The sequence below is a fragment of the Anopheles merus genome, chromosome X (assembly GCF_017562075.2).
Source record: "Anopheles merus strain MAF chromosome X, AmerM5.1, whole genome shotgun sequence".
NCBI classification, from domain to species: Eukaryota; Metazoa; Arthropoda; class Insecta; order Diptera; family Culicidae; genus Anopheles; species Anopheles merus.
In genome coordinates this window covers 20,065,468-20,086,121 of record NC_054081.1, presented here as the reverse complement: position 1 = coordinate 20,086,121, position 20,654 = coordinate 20,065,468, and the positions used below count along the sequence as shown (strand labels likewise).

General features: G+C 40.6%; 1 protein-coding gene across 7 annotated transcripts in view; it reads right to left on the bottom strand.

Moving 5' to 3' along the window:
- LOC121590121 (ubiquitin carboxyl-terminal hydrolase Usp2) overlaps positions 1 to 20,654 on the bottom strand; it is a 225,342-nt gene that overhangs the window by 166,070 nt on the left and 38,618 nt on the right. The window contains exon 1 of one of the 7 annotated variants that reach the window (XM_041909527.1): positions 7,733 to 7,948. The exons of the other annotated variants lie outside the window; for them this stretch is intronic. The gene's annotated coding sequence lies outside the window, so the exon portion shown is untranslated. Of the gene's footprint in view, positions 1 to 7,732; positions 7,949 to 20,654 lie in introns of those variants that run through there. 7 annotated transcript variants of the gene reach the window in all.

Here is a 20,654-nt window from a genome sequence, read left to right as displayed (position 1 = left end):
AGTGAAAGCTGGCAAAGAGAGTAATATTACTGACTAGGCTTGCACAATAAAAGTCGCAAATTCGATCCTCAATTTTAAATTGTACGACTACTGATAGCTTTCTCGATACTTGTTAGTGTTCCATACGAAGTTTGATTGTTGGCGACTGAAATCATGTAAACTCTACATACAATATCACACGCCATACTAGCTTCAGATTTTCAGCCTCCCGCTGCACAAAGCGATCGAAAACTTCCCGCTACGCAAAGCGATCAAAAACTTCTCAACCTCTCGCTCAATGTAGCTAGAGAGCAAAAACCAATAATAATAAAGCGGGGTGAAAGGATCTGGAAGAGGGGAAGGAGGAGAGAAAGAGAACGTAGGTGTTAATTTTGTTTCGGCCACTATCATTTTTGCGCCATCATCACGGTCATGTATCGGAGCTTTTTTTGTCAGAAAGAGATAAACACATCCCGCTGCGCAAAGCGATCGAAAACTTTTCAGCCACTCGCTCAATGTAGCTAGAGAGCAAAACCCAATAACGATAAAGCGCCCGATGCGCAAAGCGATCGAAAACTTCTCAACCTCTCGCTGAAAAGATGTGGAAGAGGGGAAGGAGGGGAGAAAGAGAACGTTGGTGTGAACTGTTTTTCGGCCACTATCATTTTTGCGCCATCACGGTCGTGTACCGGAGCTTTTTTGTCAGAAAGAGATAAACCCATACAGCGCGCTCTCTGGAACGACTTTAAACGCTTCAATCGATCAAGAGCTTCGATCGGTTCTTCGGACATTTCTACTCGCTTTCTCGATCGGTTTCGGGGGAAAGCGAGCTAAAAAGCGAGCTCAAAAACTGCTCGATTTTGTTGTGCGGGTATATGCGATATCGAGCAGTCGTTAACTGCCCGCACAACAAAATCGAGCAGTTATTGAGCTCGCTTTCTAGCTCGCTTTCCGCCGAAACCGATCGAGAAAGCGAGCAGAAACGTCCGAAGAACCGATCGAAGCACTTGATCGATTGAAGCGTTTACGGTCGTTCGAGAGAGCGCGCTGTATGGGGTTTTCTCTTTCTGTCAAAAAAAGCTCCGGTACACGACCGTGATGGCGCAAAAATGATAGTGGCCGAAAAACAGTTCACACCAACGTTCTCTTTCTCCCCTCCTTCCCCTCTTCCACATCTTTTCACCTCGCTTTATCATTATTAATTCCTGCTCTGTAGCTACATTGAGCGAGAGGTTGAGAAGTTTTCGATCGCTTTGCGCAGCGGGTGTTTCGACGATCATTTATTTTAACAGGAATGAACAACAAATGAACTCAGTTAAACCAAATGAACTTTAAACGACTGTTAAAAAGAGTTCATTTATTCGCGATGCCGGCTATTATTAAGAAATTTAGTGTTGGTAATTCCGGGGGGGAGGGGTGGTACTTTTTATAAGATATGAAAAGACATTCCTGATATCTGAAATCATACCTGGCACCAAATCTAGATGGGTTCAACCTATGCCTAGTAAGCTGTACCAGCTGTTTTAATATCATGCATGCTTTTATCATCTAACCTTTTTTAAACTTTTTTGATGCTGCGCCCATTCACGATTTCGGCCACTGGGTATGGGGGCACGGTCCATTCAAGGCTTTAACCCATGCCGAAGTTATAGCATGGTACGAGTTGACGATTGTATTACTAGACTGGCTAATTTTTTGAATTTCACTTATTAAAACAAACAAAACAATTTTTTTTACACAAATTGTTCACATGATCACGGCTCTCAAACGGTTGTTGAATGGAACAGAATGCTTCGAATCGAATGGCCAAATATTATTATCATGCCGAGTGCCAAGATCAGGTGGATATCTTGGTATAAAAAAATACATTATATTTTTTGTTATTCATACTTGCATATTATATCACCGAGAAACCGACCTGACACTTCGAACAAAATTAGCTTCAAGAGTTGTCTCCTTATTTCAAGTGAAAATATGTTAAATACTAGCGCCATCTCCATAATGATTCACTTACTACACTGACACAGAGGAGGAACTGCTAAGCCCCTTTTTGTTTTTCTCCCCAACTTCCAACGAAGAATATTTTCTCCACTTCTCACATCATTTGTATTGAATTGGAAACCCATCAAATGATTTTTCTGGATATTTTTTCCAATTATTTTGATAAAATTTTCCCTAACACTTCTTGCGCAATTTGTACTTGAAAAAGTTGTTTTCATTTAAGACATACACATACAGCGCGCTCTCTCAAACGACCGTAAACGCTTCAATCGATCAAGAGTTTCGATCGGTTCTTCGGACATTTCTGCTCTCTTTCTCGATCGGTTTCCGGGGAAAGCGAGCTAAAAAGCGAGCTCAAAAACTGCTCTATTTTGTTGTGCGGGTAGGCTACCCGCACAACAAAATCGAGCAGTTTTTGAGCTCGCTTTCTAGCTCGCTTTCCGTCGAAACCGATCGAGAAAGCGAGCAGAAATGTCCGAAGAACCGATCGAAGCTCTTGATCGGTTGAAGCGTTTACGGTATTTCGAGAGAGCGCGCTGTATGTGTTTATCTCTTTTTGACTAAAAAGCTCCGGTACGCGACCGTGTTGGCGCAAAAATGATAATGGCCGAAAAATTGTTCACACCCACGTTCTCTTTCTTCTCTCTTTTCCCTTTCACCTCGCTTTATCGTTATTGGTTTTTGCTCTCTAGCTACATGGAGCGAGTAGCTGACAAGTTTTCGATCGCTTTGCGCAGCGGGTAGCAAGCTCTTTAATGCGAGGGCTCTGGGCCCTCGACGCCCTCGCAAATCGCTATAAATTGCATGGCGGTGAGGATCTACAGGAGGAGTGGTAGCTGGGTTTCATCCACCCATTCTAGAAAAAGGACGACAGGCTGGATTGCTCAAACTTTCGAACCATCACAGTCCTCAATGCCGCCTACAAGATCCTGTCCCAGATCGTGTTCTGCAGACTTGTGCCCCTGGCTACAAATTTCGTTTGCAACTTCCAAGCGGCAGCCAAGACGTCGGAATCGTTCGAATCTCACAGGGGTATGAGGCAAGGTGACGGACTCTCCTGTCTGCTCTTCAACATCGCCCTGGAAGGTGTCAATCAAAGCGCGGGGCTAGACAACGACATCGGTGGCACGATCCTTTACCAATCTCTCCAATTTCTTGGCTTCACGGATGACATCGACATCATCGGCAAGACAACAGCGAAGGTGAGAGAGGCGTTAGCCTTACTCAAACGCAAAATAGCAGGAATTGGATTGAGAATCAATGCGACGAAGACGAGGTACCTGCTTCCCGGAGGCTCAGACCATCTGGGAAGCAGTATACTAGTTGACGGCGACAATCTCGAGGTAGCAAAGGAGTTCGCTATCTCGGGACGGTGGTTACTTCAGATAACGACATCAGCAGCCGCTATGCGCTTCACTGCTGATATTCAGAAGACTTTGAGCCCGCACGTTATTGAAAAAGATATATAGTTATGCACCGGTCAACACATTTTGGCACTAACGGCCGGATCCATGGCATCACGCGATTGCCAGCCGTACAGCACAGTCGTCATGCAGCCGTCGCGCCAGCATTCCATCCCGGTCATCACCCTTATTACACAATCGGCAGTTTCAAAAAGTTGTTTTCAATATTATCGAATTCATTCTTAGCTAGACCTCTTGCGCATGCAGTTCAGTGTAGAGAAATAAAAAATTTGTACTTATTATTATATATCGCACATTGATTCACCCGGTGGTCCTCTACGGACACGAGTCCTGGACCATCCGAGCGGAAGATGCAAACGCTTTGAGCGTGTTTGAGCGACGTATCCTTGGGACCATGTTTGGCGGTGTGTTCGAGCATGGAGAGTGGAGGAGAAGAGTGAACAACTAGCTTGGTGAGCTGTACGGCGAACCGAGCATCGTGACTGTAGCCAGGGACCGAGCATCCTGGAAAAATATTGTTGACCGGGCCATGTCACATCGACGTGCTGTATCATGTGCAGGTCAACAAGAGAGAGAGAGAGAGAGAGAGAGAGAGAGAGAGAGAGAGAGATGTGTTGCCTGTGTACTCTCCCATGGTCATAGGAATATTCATCGCACTTCGTTGCGTATCGTTTATATAAATCGCGGAAGGCGAAACCAAAAATGGTGTTGCCTGAAATGTGAAATGTAGTATTATGGTGCAATTTGTTAATTTGTGACCATGAATAGAAAGTGAAATTCAAATAATTAGTCAGTCTTGTGATACAATCGTGAACTCGTACCACTCAAAAACATCGGCATGGGTCAAAGCCTCGAATGGACCGTGCCTCCATGCGCAGGACTGATTATCCTGCTGCAGGCAATTAATAAGTTACTGATAGCCAAGCCTATTAGTGGTACACGAAGGCTTTGACCGGAAATGGTCGTAGCATCTAAAAAGTTTTTAAAAAATGCTAGATAATGAATGCATACTTGATATTAGCACAGCTGGTACAGCTTACTGGGCATAGGTTGAACCTATCTAGAGTTAGTGTCAGATATGATTTCAGATTGCAGAAATACCTTTTCGTATCCTGTAACAAGTAACGAAAATTATTTTGCAGGAAAACTATGTAGTACGATTTGTTTTGCAAGCAATTTCTTATCGTTATCTCGTGATCTATATGTGCCTTATGATAGATCTGGGCCGTCAGAAGTAACAACGTTACATACGTGTAAAGCCCGACCGCGCGACTGAATATTTCATTGGCCTTCTATATTTTAGGTGTATAGTTCTGACTATAAGCTGCCTTCTAGGACTGGGGAACTGGGGGAGCAAAGTTATCATTCAACTCATCATTCAACCGTCTGAGCTCAACCTCAACAGCTAAACAGCCGTATAGTGTTTGTTTCCTGTGCTAGTGCTATGGGCTACGCTTTTTTCAACTCGATATCTTATCTCGTTTGTACCTGTGTCTGTTTCATGCTGCTTCCATCGATACGTGCTTGTGTGGATATGCCGTGTGGATATGTTGTTATATGCTACTCTTGCTTAAGGATTAGGGATACTAGTTAGGGATAATTGTGTTTTTTTATTTTTTTTTATTTTTTTATAATCCTCACTTCCTAAATGTACATAATCACCTAAAGCTTTAAATGAAATCCAAACTAACAATATCCTGACTGTTGCTGCGAATCGTAAACAAATAGAGAACTGTCACCGCGGCTGACAGCAAAACATTCAGCACTATATACGCTATACAAAACTATATCAACTATATACGCATTTGCTCGTGTACGATCTGCTTCAGCTCTTCATTCTTGTCCAGTTTTCGCTCTAGAGCGTATAGCCTCTTCGTGGCCATTGCTATGCTATCAGGAAGAACTACGTACACAGTGTTCAGCAGCAGCAAATCGACGATAGCGACACAACAACTCATGCGACTAACAACGCGAGAAGCCAACCGGCGGTCAGCTTCGTACACAGCGTTCAGCAGCAGCAAATCGACGATAGCGACACAACATTAAACGAAATGCTCCGTCAATACTTCACACTAGAAGAAGCGGCCGTAACCAACTACAGCGAATTTCTGCCAGAAAAGCGAGAAATAGTGCGAGCCAGACAACTACTTGAAAGTACCACCGAGCGGCGGAACGATCATTTCGAAACTGGTCTGCTATGGAAATCTGATGACGTAATTCTTCCTGATAGCATAGCAATGGCCACGAAGAGGCTATACGCTCTAGAGCGAAAACTGGACAAGAATGAAGAGCTGAAGCAGATCGTACACGAGCAAATGCGTATGTATATAGAAAGAGGCTACGCACACCAAGCGACAGAAGAAGAATTGGCTACCGCAAATCCCAACCGCATCTGGTACCTACCATTAAACGTTGTTGGGCACCCACATAAACCTGATAAAAAACGCCTCGTTTGGGACGCAGCAGCGAAAGTCCAAGGGGTATCCCTTAACTCAGTCCTTCTGAAGGGTCCAGATCTGCTAGCTATGCTCCCCGAAGTGTTGTGTAATTTTAGACAGAGAAAGATTGCCTTCGGAGGAGACATAGAAAAGATGTTCCATCAACTACGAATCCGACCGGAAGACACTCACAGCCAACGGTTCTTGTTTCGGTTTGATAAAAATAGGAATCCGGATATCTATTTGATGGATGTTGCAACATTTGGTGCAACGTGTTCCCCATGTTCTGCACAATATGTCATGCATCGCAATGCTGACGAACATGCCTCAAACTACCCAAACGCTGCAAGTGCCATCAAACGTTCCACCTACATGGACGACTATTTTGACAGCTGCGATACAAGGGAGGAAGCGATAGAACGCATAACGCAAGTCAGGTATATCCACTCCCAAGCAGGGTTTAACATGAGGAATTGGGTATGCAACGATTCTTCTGTGCTTAAGGCTACAGAAGAAAACAATGTAAATGTAAAACCCGTCGTCATAAACCTAAGCGACACCGGCAGTAACACCAGAGTGCTGGGAATGGTTTGGGACCCTATTGCCGACGTATTTCGATTCTCCTCTTCATGGCATAAAGAATTAGTACCCTACGTAATGGAAGGAAAACGACCTACAAAAAGAACTGCCCTTAGAGTCGTTATGAGCCTTTTCGACCCTCTGGGACTGCTAGCCCCAATCCTCATTCACGGTCGCATGATAATGCAAGATTTGTGGCGAGTCGGTATAGACTGGGATGCAGAAATGAGTGAGCCAGAGTTTCTCAAGTGGCAGAAATGGGTGGGTCTACTACCGGCAGTTGAACGACTGGAAATACCCAGATGTTACCTTGGCGATATGTGTTCGAAGTTGAGTACATTACAGCTACATGTTTTCACAGACGCAAGTGAAATTGGGTATGGATGCGTCGCGTACTTGCGGGCCGAAGAACAAGGCCGCATACATTGTTCCCTAATCATGGCACGTAGCAAAGTAGCTCCCGTAAAATATCAATCTGTACCCAGAATGGAACTACAAGCAGCACTTTTGGGAGCGAGGTTAATGCGAACTATTGTGGACAGCCATACGCTTCCGATCAACGAGAAGTACATCCACACAGACTCAGAGGTAGTACTGGCATGGGTTAGATCTCCCTCTAGAGATTTCAAACAATTTGTCGCTTGTAGGATCGGCGAGATTCTTTCGCTAACTGAGCCGTCAATGTGGCGACATGTTCCTACGAAAGACAATTCGGCCGATTGTTTAACGAAATGGGGAAAAGAAACTCAGCTAGAGTCAAATAGCCGCTGGTTCAATGGACCAGCATTCCTCTACCTTCCACCATCGAAATGGCCAATGCAAAAAAGGTAGAAGAGACCCTAGAAGAGCGAAGAACTGCCCACCTATTAACGCATCATCAAATTGGCGAACAACCCTTCATAAAGGTAGAACGTATTTCCAAGTGGAAAGTACTACTACGAACTGTGGCAATGCTTTTTCGATTTGTAGCTAATTGTCGACGCAAGGCAAACAATCTACCACTTGAGACCATACCAGCAACACAAAGACAAGCACAGCATATAAAGCGAAATGTGCTATCACACCAAATCCCAGTTAAAGCTGAAGAATATAGTAAGGCAGAACAAGTGTTGTGGCGCATGGTCCAGCAAGAATGCTACCCAAATGAAGTAAACCTTCTGAATGGAGATAAAAAGGAGCAAACCCTACCAACTAAAAGCATCCTTCACTCATTAACGCCCATGGCAGACGAATATGGTGTGATACGCGTCGATGGTCGTACAGCAAACGCAGAATATACTGCATTCGACACGCGTTTTCCTATCATCTTACCAAAGCAACACCGCGTAACCTGCTTGTTGATAGAAGATTACCACCATAGACTGGGACATGGAAACCGAGAAACGGTTGTAAACGAGGTCCGTCAGCGTTTTCATATACCAAATTTGCGGGCACTAGTTGATAGAGTAGCAAAAGACTGCCAACGCTGCAAAATAGCAAAAAGTAAGCCATACACTCCTAGAATGTCTCCCCTACCCGTGGAACGACTCACCGCATGGGTACATCCTTTTAGCTACGTCGGGGTCGACTTTCTAGGACCGGTCGACGTCACGAACGGTAGGCGTAACGAAAAGCGATATGTGGCAGTGTTTACCTGCCTCGTTACACGAGCCGTGCACCTTGAGATGGTGTACAGCCTCTCAACCGACGCCTGCATCATGGCCATACGGCGATTTGTTGCACGTCGAGGTACACCTATAGAGATTTTCTCTGATAATGGCACCAATTTTGTGGGAGCGAGCAACATCCTAAAACAAGAGATATCGTCAACAATTTATAAATGTGCCGATACATTTACCAATTCCTGCACAAGTTGGTCCTTCAATCCGCCGTCTGCACCACACATGGGAGGTGTCTGGGAGCGCATGGTGCGAAGCGTGAAAGCAGCTATGCGCACTCTAAACGATGGTCAACGGTTGAATGATGAGATATTGTTGAGCGTGTTAGCTGACTCGGAGAATTTGATCAATTCCAGGCCGTTGACATATACGTCGCTTTCGTCAGATGTAGAATCCATCACACCAAACCACTTTCTACTCGGAAGTTCAGCAGGCGCTCAGACACATATGCGCTTCTGTCCGAGTATAACACAAGCACTTAGACACAGCTACAAGAGGTCACAGCAGTTGTCCTACCACTTATGGGATCGTTGGGTAAAAGAATACTTCCCATCGCTAAACAAACGGCCAAAGTGGCACGACGACCAGGTTCAACTAAAGGAAGGCGATTTGGTGTTTGTAATTGAGGGAGATCGAAAAGAATGGACTAGGGCAGTAGTCGAAGAAGTCCATGCAGGACGAGACGGGCGGGTAAGACAAGCGATTGTTCGTACAGCAACCGGAAAACAACTGAAGCGACCCACGGTAAAGTTAGCTGTATTAGATGTGGAAATTAAGGAATCCGAAAAGGAGAGAGATATTGCACAGCTAAAGTAGAAGATAGTTTACGGATCGCGAGAGCACATGGAAAAGTGAACACGGTATGACAGCAAGCTTGACGGGTAACCAGTTCACGGGGTGGGGTGTTGCTGCGAATCGTAAACAAATAGAGAACTGTCACCGCGGCTGACAGCAAAACATTCAGCATTTGCGATCGCGAGAGATTCTACACTCTCACGTACAGAGGGCACTGTAACGGGTTCGGATACAGGGAAGGCGAATGACCTCAGGATCGAGAATCGGGTTCCTCGCCATCGCGATTGCTTCAGTAGCATCACGACAGCGAGCGAATATAGTTGAAAAACTTTTAAAGGTTTACAAAAACCGCGATTCAAATAAAGTTTCCACCCAAAGCGAAACTCAGCGTTTTAAGTATTTTTGATTCCTACGAAGAAGTGAATACTATATCGCCACGCGATTAGTTCGGGAGCTAACACTGACTCTATCCTGCAACTAAATAATAATTTCTTAAAATTCAAACCCGTACTATGTATCTAAATCATAATCTAACCTAGGGCCTTGTCTATCCTACTTCACCTAAGCTTTTTTTTTTGATAACTATGCTTTCTCTATCTAGACTATCCTACAACTAATTTATGTTTTCCTTAATTTCTAATCCCTAATCTAATAATTCTAATGTTTCTAAATCCTAATCTGAATGTAAGCATCTTCCTTATCCTATTTCTACTCTTTTTCCCATTTCCATTTTATAAATTAATATTTTTTAATCTGTTGCTGTACACTTACTCTAATTTTTTCCCATTCCTTATTATACATGTTTGGAGAGGACCATACGAAGTGGTTGAAATACCGAGCTTCCAAAGACCCAGCAACTTTTGCCCTACTCCTATTTAGTTATTTCTGACGAGTACCATCTCTCCCCACATAGGCTGCCATTCTATTGCGTTCTGATCGTACATATTCTTTTCTCTTTGGACTTTATAAAATTTTCTCTCTCTATTAAATGTGTGTCTGCAAGATTTCTTATTAGCTCTGCAGAATAATCCGAGTACATCCTTTCCTTATCAATTTGTTTGTATATTATAAACATGCACGTATAAACCTAGCTTAAGTTTAGATTATAAACGTCATTGCGCGATACTTGTAATTACCTTGTGAATAAACTGACAGATAACCATCATTCGAAGATTGACGCATAAGCGGGAAAGACGTGTTTAGTTGCTTTGTGTAAATTTATTTCGTTGTGAACCCTTTTTACAACTCAGAAGTGGGATACGTTAGCCATCGTTATGCCTACAAAGGACGAAATGCTGTGCGTGCTTGAACATGCCGAAGTCAATGTACCCGCAACCACATTAGCAGAAATCCGACGGCTCTTTGAGCAATCGTGTTCGATTGTGTGCGAGCAGGAGACGCCAGTGCAAAATATGCCTCTTGAAGCAGTTCACGAAATTGAAAATCATGGCGAGCCATCGTGTAATGTGCTTGGAATGATCGAGCTCGAGGAAAGTTTAATCATTCCCAAAGGAAAACATGATCCAATACAAGGAGAATACGACGATGCAGTTGCTGGGGTGAGCACCAACACCAAGCCGCCGTTTAAAAAGGCCGCAATGCCCGATCATAAGACATGTTTCATCGTGCCCAAAATAGTGAGTGAAGCGACACAAAAGGAGCATGTCAAACCAGTTATAGGAGTGCTCACCAACACCGAAACGACGCGTAAAATGGCGACCAGCGAGGATAGTAACTTTGTTGTATCGGTGAATTCGAAACTATTGCGAGACAACCGTGCTGAATGCGCAAGTATTGGTGAAGCTAACCAAAAGGTGCTTCCGCTATCCGAAGTTGTTGCCTATGTGGAAGGTTTAATGGATAAATTTAGCGGTGATAACGGAGAAGATGTTAATAAGTGGGTCGGCCAACTAGAGAAAACATTTCACATGCTACAAATTGACGACGTACAAAAAATAATAGTTACACGCCGATTGCTCGAAGAAACCGCCGCAATGTTGATTAAATCATCTATCCATACCGATTATGAGGAACTGAAACAGAAACTGCTGATAAATTTTTCTTCAAAACCACCGACCAAAAGTGTATATTGTCAACTCCGACAACGTAAATTGCTGCTGAACGAGACCACAACACGATATATAATGGAAATGGAAAACATCGCAAAAAGAGCAATGACTCCGGAACAAGAACTCACTTCCATTATTCTTGATGAAATCAGAGATCCTACTAATGCTGCTGCAATTCGATTTGCAACCAATAGTATGAACGAGCTACGAGCTGCGCTACAACGATACGAATTTATTTGGCCCCGTCAGATGAAGCAAACAATAGCAGCACCAAATACTGCCCGATCTGATACTGCAGTAAAATGCTACAACTGTGCGCGTTACGGGCATCATCAGCAGGATTGTCGACAACCCAGACGCCCGCCAGGATCGTGCTTCTTGTGCCACAAGACAGGACATGTAATTCGCGATTTCCCTTAACGTGTCCCATTTACTTCAGCGGCAGTTCAACAGGGAGAGGTTACGTCTCACTACGAGCTTCAGCCAACAAACGAAGTCCATCCAATGCAAAATGTAAATGTGGCAATTTTGTCTAACAATCACGTGAGCTCTCCATTCTCAAATGTGTATTCTCTTTTTGATACGGGTAGCCCTAGGAGTTTTATTGGTGAACAAGTAGTCCCCAGAATTGAGTGCCACCCAAAACTATCAGAATATCGTGGGCTAGGAAATGGAAGACTAACGACGCCCATATTTTTTAAGCCAAGACGATTGTCATTTGCTGAGCGTAATCAAGTGAAGACGACTGTGCATGATCTTTTGGAAAAAAAACATCATTCGGCCTAGCAGTTCACCATATGCGTCCGCTATCGTTCTTGTGCGGAAAAAGAATGAAGAAGTGCGCATGTGTATAGATTACAGACCGTTGAACAAAATTACTTTGCGCGATAATTATCCATTGCCACTGATAGATACATGCATTGAGCATCTCAGCAATAAGCGGATTTTTAGCCTGATGGATTTTAAGAGCGGATTTCATCAGATAGCAATGAATGAAAAATTCATTCTTTACACAGCCTGTGTAACTCCTGATGGCCAATATGAATATACAAAAATGCCATACGGGTTAAGAAATGCACCATCCCAATTTCAAAGATTCATTAATTCGGTGCTGCGCGAATTTATAGAGCAGGGAAAACTTGCTGTCTATCTGGACGACATTATTGTTGATAGTGAAAACTTTGAAGACCATGTTCAAACACTCAGTGCGGTATTAAACACATTGCGCAAGAATGGGTTGGAGTTAAGGTTGGATAAATGCAAGTTTGGCTACAGTGACCTTGACTATCTTGGTTACCATGTAAATGCCAACGGCATTCATCCGAGTGATCACCATCTTCAAGCAATATTTAATTATCCAGTTCCCAGAAATGCTAAAGAAGTTGAGCGTTGCTTAGGTCTTTTCTCATATTTCCGGCGATTTGTACCATCTTTTTCGAGAATTGCCAAACCATTGAGCAATTTGCTGAAGGAAAAACACCTTTCCAGTTTGATGATGATTGTATGAATGCTTTTCAAGAATTAAAGACAAAACTGCTAAATTCTCCAATACTAGCAATTTCGACCCCAAACGCGAAACACAATTCCACTGTGACGCTAGCTCGTCTGGTTTTGGGTCAGTGCTATTGCAGAAGCAGGATGATGATAAATTTCATTCTATAGCATATTTTTCAAAAACAACATCTTCGTCTGAATCTCATCTTCACAGCTATGAATTGGAGACATTGTCGGTGATTTATGCCCTTAAACGCTTTCATCATTACGTACACGGCCTTCACATAATTATTGTAACCGATTGTTATTCGCTAGTTGAAACTCTCAAGAACCGAAACTGCTCTGCTAAGGTCGCGAGATGGGCTCTTTTTTGGAAAATTATGACTATAGCATTCAATATCGCCCAGGAAGTACCATGGGTCACGCAGATGCTCTTAGTCGCGTATCAATGGCAGGTGCTGTGAGCGAATTGGATGTTGGTTATCAGTTGCAAATTGCTCAAACACGTGATCCTGAGATAATCAAGATAAAAGAAGAACTGGAAAATGGTTTGTCAGAAGGGTTTGCACTTCACGATGGTGTAGTATATCGTGAACCGTCTGCAGGAAAACTTTTACTGTTAGTACCGAAACAAATGATCAACAATGTTATACGGGATGTGCATGATAAGATAGGCCATTTAGGGGTAGATAAATGTTGCACAAAAATCAGTAGACAGTTTTGGTTCCCTGCAATGCGGAACCGGGTGGACAATTTTATCAGAAACTGTTTGAAATGCATTGTGTATTCAGCACCCGCTCGCAAAAATAAGCGTAACCTTCACAGTATTTCAAAGAATCCCGTACCGTTCGATACTTTGCACATAGACCATCTTGGGCCGCTTCCTGCTTTAAAATCAAAGAAAAAATATTTGTTGGTCGTTATAGACGCAATCACAAAGTTTACCAAACTATACCCTACATCTTCTACCAGCAGTCGAGAAGTCTGTAATGCATTGAATCAGTACTTTGCTTACTACAGTCGCCCTAGACGGTTAATAAGTGATCAGGCCACCTGTTTTACATCTAAAGAGTTCACAAGTTTTCTTAATAACCGAAATATAATTCATGTACTAAATGCAGTTGCATCTCCTCAAGCAAATGGACAGGTGGAGCAAGTTAATCGAGTTATCAAACCAATTCTTAGCAAAATTTCCGATCCTATAGACCACAGCGACTGGTACAGCAAATTACAAATAGTAGAATATGCGTTGAATAACTCTGTATATAGTTCGACACAACAACTTCCATCAGTTTTGTTATTTGGAATAGAACAACGAGGTACAGCAATAGATGAAATAACAGAGTACTGAGACGGAAAACAGGAAAATAGTGTAGGTTTGACCGAGTGTCGTAACATAGCTTCTCAAAATATAATTAAATCGCAAATGGTTAACGCAAAGCAGTTTAGCAAAACACATCGCCCAGCAGAAAAGTATGAGGAAGGAGATCTTGTAGCAATTCGTTATACAGATCACTCCGTTAATACAAACAAGAAACTCCTACCGAAATACAAGGGCCCGTATATAGTTTACAAAAAGCTCCTCAACGATCGATATGTAATACGTGATGTCAACGGTTTCAAACAAACCCAAATACCATACGACAATATTTTAGAATCAGACAAGCTAAGGCTTTGGAGTAGCTCTGAAGTGGAACCTGTACCATACAATTCCCAACCAGAATTTGGAGAATAGTGAAATTGAGGGCAATTTTTAGTCAGGAACGGCCGAGCTGTAAACATGCACGTATAAACCTAGCTTAAGTTTAGATTATAAACGTCATTGCGCGATACTTGTAATTACCTTGTGAATAAACTGACAGATAACCGTCATTCGTGGATTGACGCATAAGCGGGAAAGACGTGTTTAGTTGCTTTGTGTAAATGTATTTCTTTGTGAACCCTTTTTTACAATATGGAAATTGGTAACCTAGCTTTCCTACCAAAAACTTATTCATAGGGGGTATAACCATAGGACGAATGAATACATGTATTTTATTGTAGGGAAAAATATGATAAAACTTCATCCCATACCTGATAGTTTTTACCGACGAACTGTCTTAAGTATATCTTAAGCTCTCTTTTAGCTCTTTCGACCATGTAACCATGCGGATAGTACGCTGACGTGTTGATTTTTTTTATTTTTAATAATTTAAAAGTATCCATCATAACCGTACTCATGAAGTTTGTTTCCTGATCAGTAACGAGCTTCACAGGAGCGCCAACAAGACAGATGACATGTTCTACAAATGCTTTAGCTACAGTTGTTGCTTTTTGATTTGCTATTGGTGTAACTATAAAATATCTTGTGAGATCATCTTGTATTACCAATCCGTACTTATCCCATCTCTCTGATTCTGGTAGTACTACAATATCCATGTACAACTTTTCAAAAGGAAAATTGTAGTAGTGTGATGTAGTAGTAATCTGCATAGGATTTTTTTTGTATCTACCAATCTTATTTTATTGACAAGATTTGCCAATGACTCCTTTATCCTTTTTTTCATTCTTTCAACTCCCACGTGTCCTCCTTCCGGAGAGTCATGAAATTCTTTAAGCACTGTATCTAATTCATGTTTTTCAATCTCAATTCGCTTTGTCCTCGGATTACAATTTTGAAATTTTGCTTTAGGTGTTTGTTTGTTTTTCTCCAACGTTTCTATCCTGTTCAGTTCTTCAGTGCTTATTTCTTCTTGTACATATAATTTTAATAATTGATGCCAGTGATCTTCATGTTCAGGGATGCTATTGTATTCTTCCACTTTTTCTTTTTGTTTTTACCTTGATTATGATTCATAAGAAGTTTCTTTTGTTGGCGTTTGAACACAGCTACCGTAATGTTTTCTTCCTCTTTTAAATTTGCACTCGATTTTAGTTCTGCAAGCCGAGATAAAAAAATCGGCAACCACTTTCTCTTTCCCTTTCTTGTACCAATTTCACATTCCAATCCTTGCAAGCGCAACCAAAGTCGAGATAAAATCGGCGAGTTTTCTTTAAGGCGCCATATAGAAACTAGGGGCCTATGATCGGAATATACGATTTTTTCTGATATATATATATATATATATAATATATATATATATATATATATATATATAATATATATATATATATATACATGTATATATATATAGAAATCATGTATATATATATATATATATATATATATATATATATATATATATATATATATATATATATATATATATATATATATATATATATATATATTTATATATATATATATATATATATATATATATATATATATATATATATATCAGGAACCATATATATATATATATATATACATAGATATATTAGATACATATTATTCCATATATATATATATATATATATATATATATATATATATATATATATATATATATATATATATACATATATATTTCTATACATATATATATATATATATATATATATATATATATATATATATATATATATATATATATATATATATATATATATTATATATATATACATATTTCTATATATATATACATGTATATATATATATATATATATATATATATATATATATATATATATATATCAGAAAAAATCGTATATTCCGATCATAGGCCCCTAGTTTCTATATGGCGCCTTAAAGAAAACTCGCCGATTTTATCTCGACTTTGGTTGCGCTTGCAAGGATTGGAATGTGAAATTGGTACAAGAAAGGGAAAGAGAAAGTGGTTGCCGATTTTTTTATCTCGGCTTGCAGAACTAAAATCGAGTGCAAATTTAAAAGAGGAAGAAAACATTACGGTAGCTGTGTTCAAACGCCAACAAAAGAAACTTCTTATGAATCCTAATCAAGGTAAAACAAAAAGAAAAAGTGGAAGAATACAATAGCATCCCTGAACATGAAGATCACTGGCATCAATTATTAAAATTATATGTACAAGAAGAAATAAGCACTGAAGAACTGAACAGGATAGAAACGTTGGAGAAAAACAAACAAACAACTAAAGCAAAATTTCAAAATTGTAATCCGAGGACAAAGCGAATTGAGATTGAAAAACATGAATTAGATACAGTGCTTAAAGAATTTCATGACTCTCCGGAAGGAGGACACGTGGGAGTTGAAAGAATGAAAAAAAGGATAAAGGAGTCATTGGCAAATCTTGTCAATAAAATAAGATTGGTAGATACAAAAAAAATCCTATGCAGATTACTACTACATCACACTACTACAATTTTCCTTTTGAAAAGTTGTACATGGATATTGTAGTACTACCAGAATCAGAGAGATGGGATAAGTACGGATTGGTAATACAAGATGATCTCACAAGATATTTTATAGTTACACCAATAGCAAATCAAAAAGCAACAACTGTAGCTAAAGCATTTGTAGAACATGTCATCTGTCTTGTTGGCGCTCCTGTGAAGCTCGTTACTGATCAGGAAACAAACTTCATGAGTACGGTTATGATGGATACTTTTAAATTATTAAAAATAAAAAAAATCAACACGTCAGCGTACTATCCGCATGGTTACATGGTCGAAAGAGCTAAAAGAGAGCTTAAGATATACTTAAGACAGTTCGTCGGTAAAAACTATCAGGTATGGGATGAAGTTTTATCATATTTTTCCCTACAATAAAATACATGTATTCATTCGTCCTATGGTTATACCCCCTATGAATAAGTTTTTGGTAGGAAAGCTAGGTTACCAATTTCCATATTGTAAAAAAGGGTTCACAAAGAAATACATTTACACAAAGCAACTAAACACGTCTTTCCCGCTTATGCGTCAATCCACGAATGACGGTTATCTGTCAGTTTATTCACAAGGTAATTACAAGTATCGCGCAATGACGTTTATAATCTAAACTTAAGCTAGGTTTATACGTGCATGTTTACAGCTCGGCCGTTCCTGACTAAAAATTGCCCTCAATTTCACTATTCTCCAAATTCTGGTTGGGAATTGTATGGTACAGGTTCCACTTCAGAGCTACTCCAAAGCCTTAGCTTGTCTGACTCTAAAATATTGTCGTATGGTATTTGGGTTTGTTTGAAACCGTTGACATCACGTATTACATATCGATCGTTGAGGAGCTTTTTGTAAACTATATACGGGCCCTTGTATTTCGGTAGGAGTTTCTTGTTTGTATTAACGGAGTGATCTGTATAACGAATTGCTACAAGATCTCCTTCCTCATACTTTTCTGCTGGGCGATGTGTTTTGCTAAACTGCTTTGCGTTAACCATTTGCGATTTAATTATATTTTGAGAAGCTATGTTACGACACTCGGTCAAACCTACACTATTTTCCTGTTTTCCGTCTCAGTACTCTGTTATTTCATCTATTGCTGTACCTCGTTGTTCTATTCCAAATAACAAAACTGATGGAAGTTGTTGTGTCGAACTATATACAGAGTTATTCAACGCATATTCTACTATTTGTAATTTGCTGTACCAGTCGCTGTGGTCTATAGGATCGGAAATTTTGCTAAGAATTGGTTTGATAACTCGATTAACTTGCTCCACCTGTCCATTTGCTTGAGGAGATGCAACTGCATTTAGTACATGAATTATATTTCGGTTATTAAGAAAACTTGTGAACTCTTTAGATGTAAAACAGGTGGCCTGATCACTTATTAACCGTCTAGGGCGACTGTAGTAAGCAAAGTACTGATTCAATGCATTACAGACTTCTCGACTGCTGGTAGAAGATGTAGGGTATAGTTTGGTAAACTTTGTGATTGCGTCTATAACGACCAACAAATATTTTTTCTTTGATTTTAAAGCAGGAAGCGGCCCAAGATGGTCTATGTGCAAAGTATCGAACGGTACGGGATTCTTTGAAATACTGTGAAGGTTACGCTTATTTTTGCGAGCGGGTGCTGAATACACAATGCATTTCAAACAGTTTCTGATAAAATTGTCCACCCGGTTCCGCATTGCAGGGAACCAAAACTGTCTACTGATTTTTGTGCAACATTTATCTACCCCTAAATGGCCTATCTTATCATGCACATCCCGTATAACATTGTTGATCATTTGTTTCGGTACTAACAGTAAAAGTTTTCCTGCAGACGGTTCACGATATACTACACCATCGTGAAGTGCAAACCCTTCTGACAAACCATTTTCCAGTTCTTCTTTTATCTTGATTATCTCAGGATCACGTGTTTGAGCAATTTGCAACTGATAACCAACATCCAATTCGCTCACAGCACCTGCCATTGATACGCGACTAAGAGCATCTGCGTGACCCATGGTACTTCCTGGGCGATATTGAATGCTATAGTCATAATTTTCCAAAAAAGAGCCCATCTCGCGACCTTAGCAGAGCAGTTTCGGTTCTTGAGAGTTTCAACTAGCGAATAACAATCGGTTACAATAATTATGTGAAGGCCGTGTACGTAATGATGAAAGCGTTTAAGGGCATAAATCACCGACAATGTCTCCAATTCATAGCTGTGAAGATGAGATTCAGACGAAGATGTTGTTTTTGAAAAATATGCTATAGAATGAAATTTATCATCATCCTGCTTCTGCAATAGCACTGACCCAAAACCAGACGAGCTAGCGTCACAGTGGAATTGTGTTTCGCGTTTGGGGTCGAAAATTGCTAGTATTGGAGAATTTAGCAGTTTTGTCTTTAATTCTTGAAAAGCATTCATACAATCATCATCAAACTGGAAAGGTGTTTTTCCTTCAGCAAATTGCTCAATGGTTTGGCAATTCTCGAAAAAGATGGTACAAATCGCCGGAAATATGAGAAAAGACCTAAGCAACGCTCAACTTCTTTAGCATTTCTGGGAACTGGATAATTAAATATTGCTTGAAGATGGTGATCACTCGGATGAATGCCGTTGGCATTTACATGGTAACCAAGATAGTCAAGGTCACTGTAGTCAAACTTGCATTTATCCAACCTTAACTCCAACCCATTCTTGCGCAATGTGTTTAATACCGCACTGAGTGTTTGAACATGGTCTTCAAAGTTTTCACTATCAACAATAATGTCGTCCAGATAGACAGCAAGTTTTCCCTGCTCTATAAATTCGCGCAGCACCGAATTAATGAATCTTTGAAATTGGGATGGTGCATTTCTTAACCCGTATGGCATTTTTGTATATTCATATTGGCCATCAGGAGTTACACAGGCTGTGTAAAGAATGAATTTTTCATTCATTGCTATCTGATGAAATCCGCTCTTAAAATCCATCAGGCTAAAAATCCGCTTATTGCTGAGATGCTCAATGCATGTATCTATCAGTGGCAATGGATAATTATCGCGCAAAGTAATTTTGTTCAACGGTCTGTAATCTATACACATGCGCACTTCTTCATTCTTTTTCCGCACAAGAACGATAGCGGACGCATATGGTGAACTGCTAGGCCGAATGATGTTTTTTTTCCAAAAGATCATGCACAGTCGTCTTCACTTGATTACGCTCAGCAAATGACAATCGTCTTGGCTTAAAAAATATGGGCGTCGTTAGTCTTCCATTTCCTAGCCCACGATATTCTGATAGTTTTGGGTGGCACTCAATTCTGGGGACTACTTGTTCACCAATAAAACTCCTAGGGCTACCCGTATCAAAAAGAGAATACACATTTGAGAATGGAGAGCTCACGTGATTGTTAGACAAAATTGCCACATTTACATTTTGCATTGGATGGACTTCGTTTGTTGGCTGAAGCTCGTAGTGAGACGTAACCTCTCCCTGTTGAACTGCCGCTGAAGTAAATGGGACACGTTAAGGGAAATCGCGAATTACATGTCCTGTCTTGTGGCACAAGAAGCACGATCCTGGCGGGCGTCTGGGTTGTCGACAATCCTGCTGATGATGCCCGTAACGCGCACAGTTGTAGCATTTTACTGCAGTATCAGATCGGGCAGTATTTGGTGCTGCTATTGTTTGCTTCATCTGACGGGGCCAAATAAATTCGTATCGTTGTAGCGCAGCTCGTAGCTCGTTCATACTATTGGTTGCAAATCGAATTGCAGCAGCATTAGTAGGATCTCTGATTTCATCAAGAATAATGGAAGTGAGTTCTTGTTCCGGAGTCATTGCTCTTTTTGCGATGTTTTCCATTTCCATTATATATCGTGTTGTGGTCTCGTTCAGCAGCAATTTACGTTGTCGGAGTTGACAATATACACTTTTGGTCGGTGGTTTTGAAGAAAAATTTATCA